The sequence below is a fragment of the Manis pentadactyla genome, chromosome 2 (assembly GCF_030020395.1).
Source record: "Manis pentadactyla isolate mManPen7 chromosome 2, mManPen7.hap1, whole genome shotgun sequence".
Classification (NCBI taxonomy): Eukaryota; Metazoa; Chordata; class Mammalia; order Pholidota; family Manidae; genus Manis; species Manis pentadactyla.
In genome coordinates, this window is record NC_080020.1 from 146,150,652 (window position 1) to 146,170,797 (window position 20,146).

At 43.1% G+C, this 20,146-nt stretch overlaps 1 protein-coding gene across 2 annotated transcripts in view; it reads left to right on the plus strand.

The window, feature by feature from the left end:
• The first annotated feature begins 3,125 nt into the window (after positions 1–3,125).
• FHL2 (four and a half LIM domains 2) overlaps positions 3,126–20,146 on the plus strand; it is a 71,046-nt gene continuing 54,025 nt past the window's right edge. The window contains exon 1 of one of the 2 annotated variants that reach the window (XM_036921072.2): positions 3,126–3,250. The gene's annotated coding sequence lies outside the window, so the exon portion shown is untranslated. The remainder of the gene's footprint in view (positions 3,251–20,146) is intronic. The other variant, XM_036921024.2, reaches the window with a different exon arrangement.

The window sequence follows — 20,146 nt, forward strand, 5'->3', positions numbered from 1 at the left end:
GAGTAATGGTGACAATGAATGCACAAAGATGATTGTGATGGCAGCCACAGGAAATGGCAACTCCAGTGACCAGGAAAGGAAGATGCTCATATTCAAGGTGAGAGACTCAGGCTCACAAGACACACAACTACAGCCACAGCAGATGGTAAGCTCCTTGGGTGAGGTTCTATTGTGTTCAGGGCTGAGGCTCCAGGATTTCACACACAGAAGCAGCTCAGTGAATATTTATTTAAAAAAGAAAGAATGAATGGTACTGATGAATGAACAAGGAGATTTTGTGAACCCATGGGCAAAAGGCCTGTAAGCATGGGCCTGGGATTCTGAGAGGCTGGCAGTGGTGGGGTTCCTCACCCAGGCTGGTGGCCAAGGATAAACTCCGGGAGCTTGCAGGCCATCTGGAGGGTCTCCATCATCTTTCTACCCTTGTGCCTACCAGCTTCTAGTTTATAGTGGAGGCTCAATATGCATTTGCTGACTTGCATCAAAATGTTTGTTCCAGGCTTACATGTCCTTTGAGTTTGGTCTGTGAGTTTTTGAAAACAGGACCAAGAAATACCTACCAGTCTTCCCTTTGTGCTACTGTGGAGGAGAGTCAAATGCGTGTCCCTGGCACACCCAGTCCCAACCACCATCCACAATCCCAGGCCACAGCCCCAAACAAGAGCTATTCCTCCCCACACACATCCGTTCCAGGGTGAATGTCAACAGAAACAGGACATCACATCCCACCTACCCCCAAGAGTGTGTGCATGCCCTGTGGGGGGTAGGATGAGTTGGCATGGAGTAAGGGAGGATGTTACTCCAGGATGCTTCCATGGACTGTTCCTGGAGTTTGAGGAACAGCCCCACAGGCTGACAAGTCCTTACACCAGCTCTGGCAGAGGCCTTGCTTCCTCCTACAGGAGCCCCCTTTCAACACTTCCCTGAACCTATCCCTCCCCCTGTTTGAGGAAACTCCACCTCTACTCACAGGTGCTGACGGGAGGCTGGAGGCACGCCTTCCCAACGACACCTGCAAGGCACATGGGCAGGTGTGAGCTGGGTGAAGTCAGGTAGGGGATTAGGGCTAACACTGGAGGGCCTTTGGGAGGACCATCCAAGAAGGGCTTTGGCACCAGAAGTTCCAAATAACGGCCCAGAGGGTTGCTCAGCCTCAGCCTCCAGGTTCTGCCCCTGATATAAAGCCCCTCTCCTGGAATAACAACTCAATACAAAAGCTTTGAAACTACCCCCATTCCATGCCTTCCACTGGATCCCATCAGAGAGGAGGCAGCCCCAGGCTCATTTCTGCTCACAGAAGAGGGGCCATTAGAGGACTTAGGGCCCTTCAGTACCAGCAGCCCTGGGAGCCCGGTGGGAGGGGACCCCTATGCCAATCACACATTCGATGAAATATGCTATCCACTACCCAGTCAGATTTGAAGGTCATTATTTAAGTCAAAAACAAAAAAAAAGGAAGTCATCTTCAGTGCACACATATCCTTTAAATAAAAGGCACATAAGTGCCTTTACTCTATGTCCCAGTCAGGGCATAAACTGGAATGTGTTAGGTCAGATTAAAGTGTCTGGTGTATATTTTCTAATCCCTCTATTACATAAACTTTCATATTTTCTACGACCTCTTCCTCTTAGTGCTGTTTTTTTTTTCCTCTCCGTCTGTTCTTGACGTACCTTGGCCTTGACAGGAGACCTGGGGCTCTGCATTGGCATTGTTAGGGCATATTGTTCGAATCGTTGACCCTACTTCGGTCCTTCCAAAGACTGGGAGGTCCCTGGGGATTCTGGGATCCTAAAATAAATGTGGGTTCTTACATGCAGAAACACAGACACCCTTCTGATTTTCAGAGACTTAGATTTTAAATGAAATGAATGTTCTTATTATAAAAGTTATGCAAGGTCACTCTAAACAATTTAGAAATTACATGTAAGCCAAGGAAGAAAATAAAATAATTCCATTATCTGGCCATAAGCACACTGCATATTTGGGGCATATCCTTTCAGGGTGTATGTGCGGGGTAATAACTGTGTGTAGGAGCTTATCGCACATACACCACTTTTCCCTTAAAGTGACCTGCTTTCTTATTACCACTGTATCATAACATCATTTCTGTTATTAAATATTCTTCTGTGACATTTCTAAAGGTTGCAATATCTTGTTCACGGCTACCCTATTTCTCACCTTACAGTCTCTGCTATTAGCCTTTTAGGTTGTTTCCAACTCTTCCCAATTATTAAAATTGCTGCAGGAGGTGCCCCTGTAGCGACATCTCTACCTACAGCTGCAGTTCTTCCCCTGGGATGCATTCCAGACCTGGAATTGCTGTGGCATGGAGACAGCTCTTGCTGAACAGCTGGCCTTGATTACCCATCCTCCACCTACCCCAGCCATGGTTGAAATGCCTTTCAGAAAAAAGAAATTTAATAAATAAAAAAGTTAAGGTTGAATCAGGAACTGTCATTCCCCCAAATAAGTCTTATTGCTCTTCTTTCAGTGTATTGTTTTAAAAGACTCTCAGATTTCTCTGTTTAAATTCTATAGAGAAAATGATCTGTGGCTCAAGAAAGCCTCATAGTTATGCATGAGCAGGGCAGATGGGGAAAGAACTTTCCGTAGAGGCATTCCACTCCTAGCTTTGCATATGCTCAGCATTTACTCCGATTCCTGCATTTTCCCTAGAATCTCTTTCACCCAAGCACATAAATGCCCCTGAAGCCAGAGAAGAGGGTCAGTGTGCTCTTTCCAGGAGGCAGCCCTGAAAATCCACACCTCGCCATGGAGGTGAAGTGTGGCCTGGGGGAAGTTTCCTCCAGCGTTTGAGCCTTAATCCCAGCCGCCTAACCTGAGGGGATTGCGGCAGGGGTGCCTCGGGCAGCCCCCTGGAGGCCCTGCCTCTCCTCCAACAAAGCGAGGTTGCTTCCTGGCTCTGGCTTTCCCCCTTGCCTGCTCTTTGGGTTGCTGGAACACATGCGAAGCCTGGGATGTCCTTGAGGCAGGCAGGACACATGGGGAGCTGATAGCCCCTACCCATCTGGGGGCTGAGGCTCCTCTATTTGGATACCTTAAAAGGCTGCAGGAGCCAGGGGATGGGTTCTTATCTCCTGCGCTCTGGACCTGCCTTATTTATAGCTCTGCTGGCAAGAGCAGGCAGTGGCCAGCAGCTACACATGGGATGGGACAATCCGACAGGCTGGTTGGCCCCACACTGCAGCTATCCTCTCTGGTCCAGCTGGAGGGCAGAAGACAGGCCAGGTAAGGGCCCCAGTTTCCTCCTCTCCCTTTCCTGCCCCTTGCCATCCTTTCTTCCCTGTCTGCAGGGGCTTAGACACCAGCTGTGCAGGCTGCATGCCCTGGCAGGGAGCTCTCTGGCCCTGTGGCCTTGCAGACCCTGAGTGGGGACCCAGGTGGCTGCTGGAAAGACCAGAACCTGCCCTCCCCAACAGGTGCCTGCAGGAGACCTTGTTCATCTCACCCTCTCTGAGCGGGAATCAGGGATTTACACTGTGTTTTGAACACCAGGAAGCTGCTTTTAAAAGAGGAAAGAAAAAGAAAAAAATTATAAAATAAACACTGGAAGGGGGGAAAGCCACAGTGCTCTTGAGTGTTTGCTCCCTGAAAGAATTTCTGGATGGCCTGGGGTGAAAAGGTAAATTACTGATGAGCCTGATTATGCTGGGAAAGTATGTTTATACATGATGACTCCTTACGGCTGATGGTTTGCAGATACAGATATCTGTTGTGCACTTTAAAAAGGAAATGCATTAATATTTGATTAATATCTAGAGCTATATATGCAAAGTTGCACAGTACTGAGAAATGCTCAGACCAGTTGCATAAGAATGTTAATACTGATAGAATGACATCTCTATGATAAGAGGTACCAAACATATAAACATCTCTAGCCAGACTCCAAGCAAGGAATCTAAATTACCAAGCTCCATCTAAAAAGAAAAATAAATTATCAGACCCATTAAAAAAAAAATGATCTTGAAGTCAAAATAATATTAACACCTGTGTTGCAGGCTAATGTTATCAAGCTTTTGGTCTGTTTAGGTTTGTTATTGTTTTCTTTGTTTCTTGAGGAATGTTATTTGCACTTTGTTTTATTGATAGGTTTAGAACCACAACAGGTGCTGTCATCAAGTCTTGGATGTTTTGAGGCTCATCCTACCTCACAAAAATGTTTGTCTTAATGGAATGGCCAACTAATCAGCTCAAATGATTACATTTTGAAGGCTTTTTCTAATATTGAGAAAATATTTTACTGTTTAACTTCTAGGAAAAGTTGCATATTTTCCCATCAAGTACTCCTTTTCTGCCAGCCCACCACCCCGCCTGTCCGCCCACACATTTTGCCCTTTGAGATTTCATCATCCTGTTTAGTGCCTCCAGAGTTCTCCAGGATTTCAGACCCCTGAGGCCAAGCATGGCAGACTTCCCTGTGCAGGCCCTAGCTCACACCGGGGCTTGCACACTTTCTCCTGATTTCTAAGTTATTTCCTATTTAAAACAGGTGACCAAGAAACACTGAGTTTAAAGCACCCTCTCTTCACAGTTAAAAGCAAAGTTCAACTGAGTAAATTTTAAAACTCTGTCTTTATTCAACAGTTTCATGAATCAGGCAAAATCCCCTCTGGCAGACAGAAACGAGCTCGTGGTGCTGTACAAAACAAAAGCCGTTTTTAGGCAGAAGGGAGCAAGAATAAGGAAGGCGGTATAGCAACAAAGCAGACAGGTTTTGCAAAGTTATTTTTCTTTAGGGGATGGCAGGGGTCTGTCAGACAGATTACCTAGCCAGCACTGATAGCGCAGTTCCTGACTGACCAGCTTAAGATGCTCTTTCTGGGAGACCCCAAACTATAATTAAGTCTCAGTTGAGTGACATGGGACTCAGCATCAGCAACTTCACATAGGGCCTGTTGTCTAATTTTTAACACTGCCAAAGGGAGAGCTGAAATTATTTTCATAGTCTTTATATTTTCTTTTGGTTTTTCTTACTATACAAATACATGTTCACCATAGAAAATACAGACCAACAGGGAGAAGAAAATGAATAATTGCATGGGTCTTACTACTCAAAGATAACTTTTAGCATTTTACTGTTTATCTTAACTATTTCTTGATTGTAAGGCCAACCATTAATTTAATAGTTTCTAGCTTTGCAAGAGAGGAAAAATATTCCAACTATATTGTTAAGATAGATGTATTTTAAGGTAAACCCAAAAATAATAAATTATGGGGGGAAGGAAATACATATATATAAAATCAGTATTTGGTTATCTACTTTTTGTCCAATGTATAGGCAATGTACCTTTACTGTACTTTCACAAACTCTAATTCTTTGAAAATTGGTTATCTCTATATGACATTATGACTTCTTTAATTTAGCCAGAATATTAAAATATCCATCATCATTGGATAAATTACAAATAAAAAAACACAAACTGAGATTTAGATAGGTAATGTACATATTATGCTGCTTCCTGATTGGTGAAAAACCTCACCCATCTTGTGCCTTACTGTGTATGCCCCTCTGAAACTTGTTTTACTAATGTGCATTATTGTTGATTATCAGCCCTTCAGCACTTAGTCTCCAATATACTAAAATAAGGATGAAAAACAGAAAGGAATTAACATAAGTGCTGAGCAAGTTCATATTTAACAGATGTATTTCACAAATATCATTAATGTTTTCAAGTGTAGGCTTATGAAAATAAAATCAATTTTAACTTGAAGGACATTTTTACAATTAGGGGCTTTGTTTTCCTTTAAAAGATACATTTTAGACAGAGAGAAGAGGAATACATATTCATTTTAACAGAATGCTCTTATTACAGTTAAAATGTCATACCGAAAATTGAGCTGAAATGAAACCATATCCAGTCAATGACACATCAAATACCCTCCATGTGTTTTTACTAAGAAGGTGTATATCATTAGATTTTAAGAAGGTGTATATCATAAGATTAGAAAACACAAGACTTTCATTTTGGTTTTTAAGAAGGGAGACTTCTGCTTTCTGGGACCTGTTTAATCAGCATGAAGGCAGTAGGGGGCATCCGAAGCAGCAGGGCGACCTGACCTCACGTCAAACAGAGGCCACTGGGACACTTTCTGCCCAGGCTGATAAATCTCGACTAATTTCAAAATGTCAGTTTTTGGTTTAGCTTGGACACAAGATAGAAAAATACATGATATTGGTTATTCTCCTGTTAATTCATATCCTTTGTAGGAAGATGAAATAGTTAACATGAAGACAAAAAGGGTTATATGATAACACATTATATGTAACAACTAAAATGATAAATAGCACCATTGCTCAAAAGTAGAGTGTGACTAAATAAATTGTAATATAGCCACAGTATGGAATATATACAACCATTAAAAATAAAGTTTGCACAGAATTTTTAATTTTTAAAAAACAGAATATAAAGCCATATTCATAATATATTATCTCAAATGTGTAACATATATAAATATGTATATGTATATATAAACACTGAAAAAATACCAAAATACATAAAATTATTGTTTCTGAGGGAGAAGATTAATGGTAATTTTGAATTTTCTCTCTATTTTAAGTAGCTCACTGAACCATCTACTCTAAAACTAATCACAAAGTTTTTATTGCGAAGTTTCATGTAAATATAAGCATTTTAATTATTGCCACCAATTATAAAAACTGTAAATACCCAACCAACATGGTCAGCCTCTTAAAAATAACAGCTAAAATTTATTGAATGATTACTATGTCAAGGGACTAGGTTTTAGCTCATTTAATACAACTACACTACAGGTAGATTTTATTAATTATTATTATTATCCCTATTTTCAGTTAAGGAAACATGCTTAGAACAGTGTTATCCATTGCAGAAGGGGCTACCAAGTTAAACATATGGTCTGATTTAAAGGACTTTCTAGTCTAACAGAAGAGCAATCTTAAGGCCATATGCAAAGAACAGTGTGATTTGAAAGGCAGACATGAATGTTGTAAGAATGGTGGGTGATATTCCTGCAGGAACAGTACTTGGAAAAGGAAGGGAGGAAGGTAAACTTTACATGGAATGAGGTATGGAACCTAAAGGAAGTAAGGAATTATAAAAAGCCAGGACAGGTGGGGAAAGATCTGAACAATATGGAGATGGAAATAAATAGATCTGTCCTGCCAAGTGCAGGCTGTGTCCTAGGGCTAAGAAGCTACTCTATGGGGACGGGTGGAGGAAGCCTGAACCACACAGGGGCAATAGCTGTTTTGCTTCTCTTCGTTCTCTTTGAGACATTTCTGAATATCAACAGGAATACTGCTTCTGGCTTCCTCGTTTATCTATGAGGACACCAAGGCTCTGAGAATGAAAGGGGCTCAGAGCACGCAGGCAGAGAAGCAGAATTTGAACCCAGGCAGTGCAGTGCTGGGGTTGACAGGAATCCCTCCAGAGACTGCTAGAAAATCTCTACCCTGGAGAAAGGACCTCACTTTAAAAATGAGTGATGCCTTTGAACCTTTATTCTTCTCTTTAAATCCTCCCTTCATTTCCAGCACCTTCTCAAGAGCATGGGAAAGGTGTTAATGCTCTTGGGCACACCCCGATAGCTAGCGCAGTGCCTTACAAAGGGCAGCTGTCTAATAAATATTTCCTGAACTAAACTGTTGTGATTAGTTCAGGCTCAGAAGTATTAACATCCAAAGGAAGGAGCCAGAAGTTTTCTTTGTAGCCTAGGATGCTTCTCTTCTGCAATACTAGCGTGGAAATAGGTTTGGTATTCACTCCCTACCCTCTGATACACCACACACAAGGACATAATTAATGATCATAACATTTTTTAATGGAATTTTTATTGGGCAATAAGCACTAATACTTGATGATAATGTATCCCTGAGGAGTAAATTCTCTGACTTGACCTCTGACTTGAAAGTTTTTATTCACCAGTCAATGTGGCGTTGGGCTTGGGGTGGTGGGGGTTAGGAGGAAGAGAGAGAGGAGGAAGGTGCTGAATAAATTCTAAATGCTGGAAATAAATAGATCTGTCCTGCCAAGTGCAGGCTGTGTCCTAGGGCGAAGAAGCTACCCTATGGGGGCAGGTGGAGGAAGCCTGAACCACCCAGGAGCAATGGCTGTTCTGCTTCTATTCGTTGAAAAGCTTAATTTTCAAAAGTTCTCCAATTTTGTGCAGAATCTCTTCATTAATCTGTTAAGAAACAACATTTTGCTCTCTTTAAATAAAATTTAGTAAACAAGATCTCAGCTTCCCAGAACATCATCTTTAAAATGGAGTAAAAACAACAACCTCATAAGGCACTTGTAAGGATTCAACAAGCCAATAATAGTAATAGTACCATTCATTAAGCAGATACATGCTCTGGAAAGTACACTGTGCTTTTAACTTGTGTCATGTTGTCCCGTCTTCACAATGAACACATGGTGTAGGTTCCATTATCATTCCCAGCTTACAGATGAGGAAACCAACTGAAATCCAGAGAAGTATCTTAAGTAAGGAGATTGAATTGCTCTATTAGTTTTGTGTTTTGATGTAACAAATTCCCATACATGTGTTGTCGGAAAGCAGCATAAACGTATTAGCTTCTCGCTCAGATGTCTGATAGGGATCCCACAGGGCTAAAATCGAGGTGTTGGCTGGGCTGTGCTCTTTCTGGGGGCTCCAGGGAAGAACCTGTTCTTCGTCTTTTCCAGCTTCTAAAAGCTGCCTGCATTCTCTGCTTGCGGCCCCTTCCTATACCATCAGTGCAGGCTTGTAACACCCTCAAAGCTCTCCCTGATTCTGACTCTCGTGCTTCCTCTTTCCCCTGTGAGGACCCGCATGATTACACTGGGCCCACGTGGATAATCCAAAAATACTTTTCCATCTTAAAAACTTTAGTTAATTAGTTAATTAGTTAATTATTTTTTTTGAAATTATTTTTTGTTTTTTATTTTTTATTGTTTTGGTAATTGATCTCCTTTTTTAAATTGAGGTACATACAATAAAATGCACAAATCTTAGTATACAGCTTGATGAGTTTTGACATGTGTATACGCATGTAACCATCACAAGATCAAGGTCTCAAACACTCACTAATTTTTTTCCCCTTCACCTACGTCCCCCCACCACTCCCCACCCCATCCCCTATGGCAATCACCAGCCTGTTCTCTGTATTTATGAATTTATTTCTGTCTTATTTGTTTGTTCATTTGTTCTGTTTTTTAGATTCCACATATAAGTGAAGTCATACAATATTTGTCTTTCTCTGTCTGATTCATTTCAATTAGCATAATACCCTCTAAGTCCATCCATGTTGTCACCAATGGCAAGATTCCATTCTTTTCTATGGCTGAGTAATATTCCATTGTGTATATGCACCACATCTTTTTTCTCCATTGATCAATTGATGGACATTTGGGTTGCCTCCATATCTTGGCTATTGTAAATAATACTACAGTAAACATAGGAATGCATATATCTTTTTGAATTAGTAATTTTGTCAAAACCCTTAATTTAATCACATCTGCGAAGTCCCTTCATGAGGACATGAACCTTTGGGGAAGCCATCCTTCTGCCTACCGGTTGCTAAAAGGCACAGCTGGGATTTGAGTCCCAGCTGATTTCTTGGCCACCACACTGCTGAAGTACACAGCAAAGCCTTGGGTGTTTCATGAACCTTTTTCCCCTTAATGAAGGGAAGATGATAAGCTTGGCTCCCAGGTCTGGGTTTTGTATATGGCATTAAACAAGACGACAATTTGGCCCCTTCTGCCTGCTCACCTGCAATATAGGATGCCAAAGATTCTCAGTTAACTCTCAAAGTCATTTTATCTTGAAAATAATCAGTCTTCCCTCATCCTCAAGCATTATTGACTTTGGAGAAACCGCAGACATTCAAAAAAGTGGAAATAAAAGTCTTCCTTAGAGACAGACCACTGCACCTCCCATGGGGCTGAGGTGCCTGGGCAGCCCAGGGCAGATGCCCCACAGTAAGAGAGCAGGAGGGGAAGAGCCCACTGACACGTGAGAGGCACCGACGGGCTGGCGTGACCTAACTCTTGGTGCTCCGACGAGGCACCCAGCCTCACAGGACCCAGCCGCACAGGTGACCCGGGATGTGGAGGTGGCCTAGGGCATGACCACAGAGGCAGAGCAGTCTGATGCATAAAGGCAAAGGGACTGGGCGAGGGAGGCCAGCGTGGGCCAAGGCAGGGGTGACCACAGGCCTGAAAGGAGGCAGGCGGCCTGTGATGACTCCAGCCTCGCAGGGGCTGCAAAGGCCCTGAGGCAGGTCTAGGACCCAACAAATGGGACAGATCAGGACAGAGAGCTGGTCCACAAGGGAGGCAAGGAGATGAGGCAGAAGGCGTTTGTGGGCAGAGAAGGAGCCAGACAGGGGGGAGCTGGGAAACAGTGGTTTGGGGAAGATGGGGTGTCCCCAGCTGGCTCCCAAATCTGCAGCAGCTGAACCATGTCCAGACTCCACCTTGAGGGGCACAGGGCTGCCCCTAAATGTACACATATTCCCTCCATCCACTTTGGGGTGGTTCAGGAGCAGCCAGGGTGGAAAGTGTTTGAAAGGGCTCCGTCCTTCCAGGTGGGTGGGGTGGGCGACAGGCCCCTGCAGGGCAGGAAGATGTCTCGGCTTTGCATTTGAGGGGAGATACCCAGTTGAATTATTCCAACCGTTCCCATCAGAGGTGAACAACCACATAGGCTGTATGTTTGTGTGGCAAATCAACAACAGCATCAGCAATAATAATAATATATATTGTATAGACATACTGCACAGAGGTGTAGACATACTCCCATCCTGTTAGCCATACTGAGGGTGACCACAGACTTCATGCTCCAAACTGAGATACTCTGAGAGGGAAAGAGAATGCTTTCAATATTTATGCCAAGTCAACATGTGTAAAGGGCAGGTCCTGGGTGCCCTACCCGGGGAGGGTCCAGTCTCTGGTCCTCACGCCACATCCACATGCACCAAGGTCACCGGTGAAACCACCATGGCCAGAAGCACAAATGTTCAGAGGGATTATTCACCCCAGACATTTTTATTCCTTTCACACAGAAAGTAAGACACCTAGAAAACCAAGTTTTATATAAGATACATCTAGGGTGTGACCCTTACACTGGCCACCGTGGTCAAGTCAGCTGTTTCTTTCCCGGAGAAATTATTGACCCTTGAGAGTTGCAGGCCCCCATCTGGAAGCTCCATTTTCTTTTGCACCATTTCCCTACATTGGAGCTTCCTTCTCTGCTGTCATTCAGCAAGATCATAGGGAAGCCTGAGCCCACGAGAAATACACCGTTGCCTGAGTCTGCTCTAAACCAAGTTGTTCAAACGAGGCTTCTGCTTCCTAGTTCTGAGTGAGCCCTGATTGAGACCTGCCTATTTTAACAATCACACGAAATTGACTGGAATAAAGAAGCAGAACAGAAACGAACAGAGTGCACCTCACACAGTAAGGATAAGAATTATTCCATGACGATTCTTTTCGTCAGCACTTCATGGGGTCGTGTGAAGTGGCTGTGATGTGCAAACACACCTCCCAGGGTGGGTTGCTGCCAGTCCAGCTTCACTGTTGTTACCCACATCGGCAGGTTTCTTTCGGCCTTTCTCCTCATGCTTCCAGTGCCACGGGCACCTCCCTCCATCTTACACACTCTCAGCATCCTTCTTTCTGCAGGAGCCTGGGCTCTGTCCTTTAGGCTGGAGCTGGTGAATGGTGTCCTACTTAATCAGTTCGATAAACATGAGTCTTCATGAAAAGGCAAAAACAAACAGACAGACCCGGTGCCTTCACTTAAGGAGTCAAAGGCCAAGTTGTAGAGATTTCTGAGAAGCTCAGAAGCAACCTGGCTAATTATCAGCAATGCCACCCTTTTCTGCAGCATCTGCAGCCCAGCACTTCCGTGCCTAAGTGTGGAAGTGCTGATTTTCCATGGGAGTGTGTTCTAATTCACCTTTTTTTCTGCCACAAAGTAAAACATTTCACAGCCTGAAGGCCCGGCCCATTCTGCATTGTTTCAGGGTCTGTGCAGCCACACTGGTCTTTTACCCTCTTCCTGTAATTGGGTAGAAGGTTACCCCACATCAAAGGCTGCTGGCTAGGGAAAGGGACACAGGGGGATCCTTAGTGCAGCACAGAAGGGAGCCACCCTGCGCAGGATGTCTGGAAGGAGAGATAAAGCAACCTGCAAGGTATCTTAATAGACATGCTGTTTCCATTCCTTACCATGCCTTTTTCATTCTGTGTTGGTTCCTTTGAATTATGGAGCTGTCTCTTGGTTGACGTAACTTAGATGCAATTGCTTTTATACTTCAAAAATGGGTATTGACTTGTTTGGGTGAGGCTGGGGATGACAGCAAGTGGCTGAGACAGAAAGCACAGTGCCTTTCAGAAAGCTGGACATTTTTTCTCTTCCCTCTTCCTTAGGGGAGCTCAGAACCTATGTTTCCAAGACCCAGAACACATTGGCAAATGTGGGTGGTAAAACATTGTGTTCACAATGGAAAGACAGCCTGATTGATAAGATGGTATGGCCATTATAGTGCCAAAGAGCAGGCCCCTTTTAACCTGAGTGGCAGGACGGAAAGCTACAGTTTTCCACTACAGAAACGCAGTGGATGCATTGGAGTCTCCAGCAAGTACCTCCTCTCTTTGTACCACAAAGCCTTCTCTGCTAAAATGCAGACAACTATATTTGTGAAGGTCATTGCAAGAGTTGATAGAAGATGCTTTTGAAATCTTCAAGCAGCTTCTGCAATCTTCAAGCAGCTTCTGCATAGTGAACATTAAGCCGCATTTCCAATCATTCAGAGCTCAGCCCCTTGCCTTTGTTGAGCCACATGGCTCTTCTGGCCTTTCATAATGTCTGGGCACTAGCCACAAGACAGCTGTGCTGCAGAAGAACACAGAAGAGTCCTTCCTCTGGGGGCAGAGATCAGACAGGAAAAGGGAAGCAGAGCCCCAGAGACCTGGCTCTTCACATCCCTGCCTGAGTCTGGACCAACGCAAATACCTTCAAGTTGACATTGTGGACTCCTGAAACCTTCATTCTGGTTCCCTAGCTATCTGAGGAACATGGTGTCTATTGAGTAGAAAAAGTCAGAGTGAGAAATAGTCATTCTACCATGATTTTGGTGTCTTGGCCAATACAACCCGTAGTATCACTGATCTAGACAATTGTTCTCAACCAATTAATCAATAAAATTAAGAGGATGCAAAAATCAACCTAAGAACATAATCTGGTGGCAATATTAAACTGCAGGCAGCATATTTTGTTGTCAAAAAATTGTTAGGCCAAAATAAAATTGACAGAAGATTTATTTTAATAATCCTAATGTTTTTAAGTGGCCAATGGTTCAGCTTATAGTTTCAGGTCTAAACTTGAGCTATAATCCTGTAAAGAAAAAATAAATCCAACCATGAGAAAATTACAAATCAAATAAGAATGTTTTTGTATGTGACCCACTGTTCTCATTACAATTTTCCTTTCTCAGTAGCTTTATCTTACCTGAGAAGCACCCAATATCTGCCTACACGGGGCCCAGGCAGCCCCTGTGCATGTGTCCCTGCACGGCTTCACCTCCTCACCCACCCTGCCACCAGCTTGGGAAAGCCAGGAATCATTGCAGTTCACAGGACTCCTGTGGTTCTCACCAAGGACACCAGAATCTTAAAAACCCAAAGCAACCAAAGCAAGCAGGTTACAAACATGAGCCAACCCACACATCTTTAAGCACAAACAGCTGTTTCTTACTATGAGTTCTCCATTTTGATCCTCCGCACGGCCTAGATCGTTGCTGGGCAGCATCGTGTCGGAGGCCCTGTGTGTGTACTGCACAGAGCAGCCCCCATGGTCCTTCTGTACCTTCTGGCAAGTCCCCCAGGATGCCAACAGAGGTGGAAAGCTGATGGAAACAAAAAGACTTAATAGTGAACCCTGGTTTAATATAAAAAGAGCGAGGTGAGGAAATAGAAAGGTCTTTTCTATTAAATCAAAGAAACACATTTGGAAAACTAGATGCTAGAATGTTGAGTCCCTGTGGGCAGGGACTGAGATTCATGAGGCCAGCACAGAGCCGCGCCTTCTGCATGGTGGACGTGCCTCGGTTTAACAGTGCGATGTCGATGAAAGATGCAGTGAATAAATTTGTCCCGCTGTTCGGAAAATCAAGCTCAGTTTCTTTTCCGCAGGCATTGGGCTCTCCGTAGAGTAGCTGTGAGTATTCTAACCTAACCCCAGCACCCAGAGACTGTGGGTGCAGATCGCAGGCCTCCTCCTCCCTGAACCCTGGCCTGAGGGCTCAGGAGAGCAGAACACCCCGCGGAGCCCCAGAGCGCTGGCACCCAGTCTGACCTGCAAGGACTCAGCCCCGGGCACTCCATGGGGAGTTGGCTGTCCTGCCAGGCTGGTGGCCAGCTGGTAACCATGGGGCAGGGGCTGCATTCACCGTATTCTCACTTGAGAGTCTGGTTTATCGAGGGGAGCCCAGACTACATGGAGTCTGACCTTTGCATCACACAAGGCCACCAGGCCACTGGGCCACACTGGCTCTGCACAACTCCAGGGCCCCCTCCTGGGTGTGGATGGAGCCCCTGCACACTGTCTTTGGGTGGCTGGGCAGCTCTGGGAGAGACATGCCTTCCCCTCCTTTTCCCCTCCTTCAGCCCCCCTGTTCCTCCTCAGCTGCCCCTCATTCTGCCCTCAATCAGGCTCTTCTCATTGCACCATTAGTTATGAGCAGTAGAGGTATTATGAGTTGAACTGTGTCCCCATAAAATTTGTGTTGGAGTCCTAACTCCCTTTACCTCAGAATGGGACCTTATTTGGAGAGAGGTTTGCTGTGATATAATTAGTTAAGTTAGAGCCGGGCCCTAATACAGTATAACAGGTATGCTTATAAAGAAGGGAATATTTGGACACATACACACACACACACACACACACACAGGGAGAATGCCACGTGGCCTTAAAGACAAAGATCAAGGTGTGTGTCTATGAGCCACGAATGTCAAAGGCTGTCACAAACTACCCGAAGCTGGGGGAGAGGCATGGAACAAAGTCTCCCTCAGAGGCCCTGGGGGACCCAAACCTACTGGCACTGTGATCATGGACACTCAACCTCTAGAACTGTGAGATAGTCAGTTCCTGTTGCCTAAGCCCCCAGCCTGCAGAGCTCCAATACAGCAGCCCCAGCAGATAGATACAAGAAGCAGACAGGGGCCTGTCACTCAGAGGACAGGCAATTCTCCTCCTGGAACTGTGGCCACTGCATCCCAGCCACCCTCCACTGGACACTCTTCGCAGGTACTGTATGTGTCCGGGGCAGTTGGACTATGCTGGCTTCTGCAGGTCTGTGCATCCTCCTTTCTGGTGTGTGATTATGGGAAAACCTACTTTATAGATAGGTCTACATTAAATAAAAGAATAAAACACCATACGCAGGTATGCCAAGGAACTGTATGTGTAAATACACTTCCTAGAGAGATGAGTCCTCAAAGAAGAAACAGAGACTTGCATCTGTAAACTTTCTCCACAGTGTATCCATAAACGTGGGAAGTGCAGGATGGAAGCTGCCTACTGGAATCATCTTAGCTAAAATGAACAGGTAATGGTAGTACCTGGTCTTACAGTCCTACCTCTCTTGATATCAGCAACTCTGACCTACCTGTTCATGAGATCAAATGGCTCTTCGGTTCTTATTGGTGCTGTTTAAACCCAGGGGTCCCTGTGGCTTATTTTCAGTAGGGAAAAAATAGGTTGTTTCTGTTGGGAAGACTATAGCCTTTGGTCCAGGCAGCTCACTCTGGTGTTCACCCATCTGACTCCACACTTTTCAAACTAGAAGGCGGAGGACAGGAAAGTCAGCTCCATCAGCCTGGAACCTTCTCTGTGATGAGCCTTGAACAGCTTTCCATAGACATTTGCAGAGTCAAAAATGAGAACAGCAATGAGACACTAGCTCTACATTCTGCATATAAATCTCCACCATTTATGCACATGATTGAAATTATTCCTCCCCTGCCGCTATTACAAAACAATGACTTCTTGAAACATAGTGGCTTATTTGGAGGTTCTCAATGTGTGGTCCCTGCACCCTGAGTTCCTTTCAAAGGGTTTGTGAAGTCAAGACTAATTCCTTCATACTTTTTCATTGTGTTGACATTTATATTGGGCACAAAAGAAGTGGTGGGAAAACTCCTGTGCCTTGGAGGGAATTGAGGAGGTGGCTCCTGTAAGGGGGCAAAACTTTGCCCCTACCCTCTTAGGGTCTCCATCTGGGCCGGCAAATTAAATTGACATAGAACAGATTAACAGGAGAAAGGCACGCAGAGTTTTACACAAACATAGGAGCTTCCACAGGAAAATGAAGCCCAAAGGAGTGGCTGGGCCTGAGTGTTCCTATACAAGGTTGAACAAAGATAGGCAATCACGGAAGAGTAACAAAAATAGATGGGGGCCTAAAGGAAGAAGGGAGGATTTTAAGAAGGTCTGTTTGTACAGACCTTAATTCCCTGTCTGACGCTTTCTTTCTCTGGTATAAGGGCATCTTTCACATGGATTTTATCTCCTGCTTTCAGGGAGGAAAACAGAGGTCACAGGCTTTTCTGGTATCTGCTATTTTTCAAGTGCCTTTGGTTCAAAACACTGTTTATGCCAAAGTGGCATTGTCCAGGAGGCCTCTCCTGCCCTCTCCACTCCAAATGCTACCAGTAGCCTCTGTGTCCTGCCACATTGAGTGCTGGCAGGAAAAACAAAGTCTAGTCTCCCTTCAGGATAACCTTAGTGAAACAGTAAAAACTACGAATTCCATTAAACCCAGATCTTTGAGCACATGCCTTTTTAATATTCTGAGTGACCAAAGGGAAAGCATAAAGCTCTTCTGTTCATCAAAGAGCATGGCTGTCTTGAAGAAAAGCGGTGTGCAAGTGTTCATGTTATGAGGTGAACTAGACACTTTTTCCATTTTTGCTTGGAAGAATAGTTAACAAACTATTTTCTTTGTCAGATTTTAGTAGCAGATGTTTTCTCAAAAATGAACAGAATGAGTCTGTCATTTGAAGGAAAGCAACTGACAAGATTTGCTTTCAAAGATAAAATTTAAGCTTTTAGGTAAAAGTAGCATTTGGAAGACTTAAGTCAGTCACAATGAGCTTCCCAACACAAAAACGCTTTTCTGATAAGGCATGTGATGATGCCAATGAATGTGATTTGTTGACATTAAATAATGAAATGTGTCCTCATTTGCAAGATCTATAGGACCAATATTTTCTCAATATTACAAAATCACATGTAGGAAAAAGATCTATTTAAAGTTCAAGACAGACCAAATGGGTTTTAATGGAGCAGAATATGAAAAGTTTATTGATGAGGTTTTCAGATTCCACATTGGAACTGATCTTTAAGAAATGACTCCTTGTCAAGTGTTAGTGTATTATCAAAAATATGTATATCAACAATTATCTGAAATGGCTATAAAAATACTGCTCTCTTTTCCAACTACATATCTGTGTGAAAGACCCCAAACAGCCAAAGCAATCTTGAGAAAGTACAAAGCTGGAAGCATCATGCTTCCTCATTTCAAACTGTATTACAAAGCTATAGTAATTAAAGTAGCATGGTATTAGCATAAAAACAGACACATAGGTCAATAGAACAAAATAGAGAGTCCAGAGGCAAACCCACATGGATATGGTCAATTAATGACAAAGGAGGCAAGAATATACAATGAGGTAAAGGATAGTCTCTTCAATAAATGATCTTGGGAAAACTGGGCAGTTACATGCAGTAAAATGAAATTGGATCCTTTTACCATACAGAAAAATTAACTCAAAATGTATAAAAGACTTGAATATAAGACCTGAAACCATAAAACTCCTAGAAGAAAACATAGGTAGTAAGCAGCTTGACATAGGTCTTAGAGATTATTTTTTGGATTTGATACCAAAAGCAAAAATAAGTGGGATGACATCAAACTAAAAAGCTTCTGCACAACAAAGGACACCATCAACAGAATGAAAAGACAACCTACTATACGGGAGAATATACTTACAAATCATAGATCTGATAAGGGGTTTGTATCCAAAATATAAGAAGAACTTATATAATTCAATAGCAAAAAGAAACAGACAATCTGATTAAAAAATGGGCAGAAGATCTGAACAGACATTTTTGCAAAGAAGACATACAGATGGCCAACAGGTAAATGAAAAGATGCTCAGCATCACTAATCATTAGGGAAATGCAAATCAAGGCCACAATGAGATATCATCCCACATCAGTCAGAGTGGCTATTATCAAAAAGACAAGAAATAACAAGTGTTGGTGAGGATGTGGAGAAAAGGCAACCTTCCTACACTGCTGGTGGGATTGTAAATTGCTGTAGCCATATAGAAAACAATTTGGAGGTTTCTCAGAAACCAAAAAATAGAAATACCATACAACCCAGTAATTTCACTTCTGGAAATTGGCTCAAAGAAAAAAAAAATCATTTATTTGAACAGATATATGCACTCTTATGTTTATCACAGCAGCATTTATAATAGCTAGAATATAGAAGCAACCTAAATATTCATCAACAAATGCAAAGACAAAGAAGATGTAGTACATATGTAAATAGAATATTACTCAGCCATAAAAGAGAATGAAATCTTGCCATTTGCAATAATGTGGATGGACCTGGAGGGTATTATGCTAAGTGAAATGTCAGACAGAGAAAGACAAATACCCTAAGTTTTCACTTACATGTGGAATCTAAAACCAAAACAAATGAATGAACAAACAAAATAGAAATAGTCTCATAAGCACAGAGAGGCTGGTGGTTGCCATAGGGGCAGGGAGACGAGTGAAATTGGTGAAGGGGGAAAAAATTAGTGAGAATGCATTTGATATCTTGATATGGGTGATGGTTGTCTGTGTATATGCATGTCAAAACTCACTGAGCTGTTCACTAAGATTTGTGCACTTTATTGCATATATGTCAATACATTTAAATATTTTATTAAAAAAATTAAAAGTATGTGTGGGGTAACCAGTATGACGGTCACTCAAAAAATTAAAAATAGAACTACCATGTGATCCAGCATATGGTTATTTATGTGAAAGTAACAAAAAACTAATTCAAAAGTTATCTGCACTCCCATGTTCATGGCAGCATTGTTTACAATAGCCAAGACACAGAAACAGCCTACATATCCGCTGATGGGTGAGTGGACAAAGAAATGTTGGTTTCTATACAATGGAATGATTTTCAGGCTAAAAAATGTGACATCTTGCCATTTGCAACAATATGGCTGGACATCCAGGGCACTGTACTAAGTGAAAGAAAGAAAAACGATTTCTCTTATATGTGGAATATAAAAGATGTGTGTGTGTGTGTGTGTGTGTGTGTGTGTGTGTGTGTGTGTGTGTGTGTGTGTGTGTGTATCAAGCTTATGGAACAGATTGGTTGCTAGAGGCAGGGGTGGAGGGTGAGACAATGGGTGAATTGTTAGTTTAAATAAGCTGAATTTTAAACATCTTTGTACATTTGTTTTTGTGTACCACAAATAAAAGCTAGTATAGCCTTCTGAGTCACAGGCTATGTAATATATGGTCGTGTCACAGAACATTCTCAGTCATGGGCTGGAAGAAGCTATACAGTCAGCAGCACTTGGCTCGCTTGCTAATAGCTAGAATAACTCCAGGGAGAGGTGGTGTTCTTTTCTTTAAAAAGAGAGTGGAAAGAAAGAAAGAGAATGGAAAGTTTTCTTCTTCTTACTAGGGAAAAAAAAACAGAATTTGGGCTTCTTGATCTGGGAGATCTTCTGTGCGGTTTTTATCAAGAAGGGTAAAGTGAGAGAGAGAGAGAATAAGAGCTTGGAGAGAAAAGAGACACCGAGAGGCTTTGCTTTCTCTTTCGAGGGCTTTTCTTGTGCTAGCTGAGGAGGAGAATCTGTAAGGAGAGGCAGAGAGTGTTCAGAAAGGCAGAGAGTGGTGCCAGGCCGATGACTTGCTCAAGAGGCAGCACAGTGGGAAGGAAGGGACAGCAGGCTTTGGAGTCAGACTCTGCTGATTTGGATCTCATGTTCATACAAGTTGGGAACGTGTTGGTCTGGCTGTCCCCAAGGTGCTTTAGTCTCAATGGGCCCAGACTGAACTGATCCCCCACCAGGA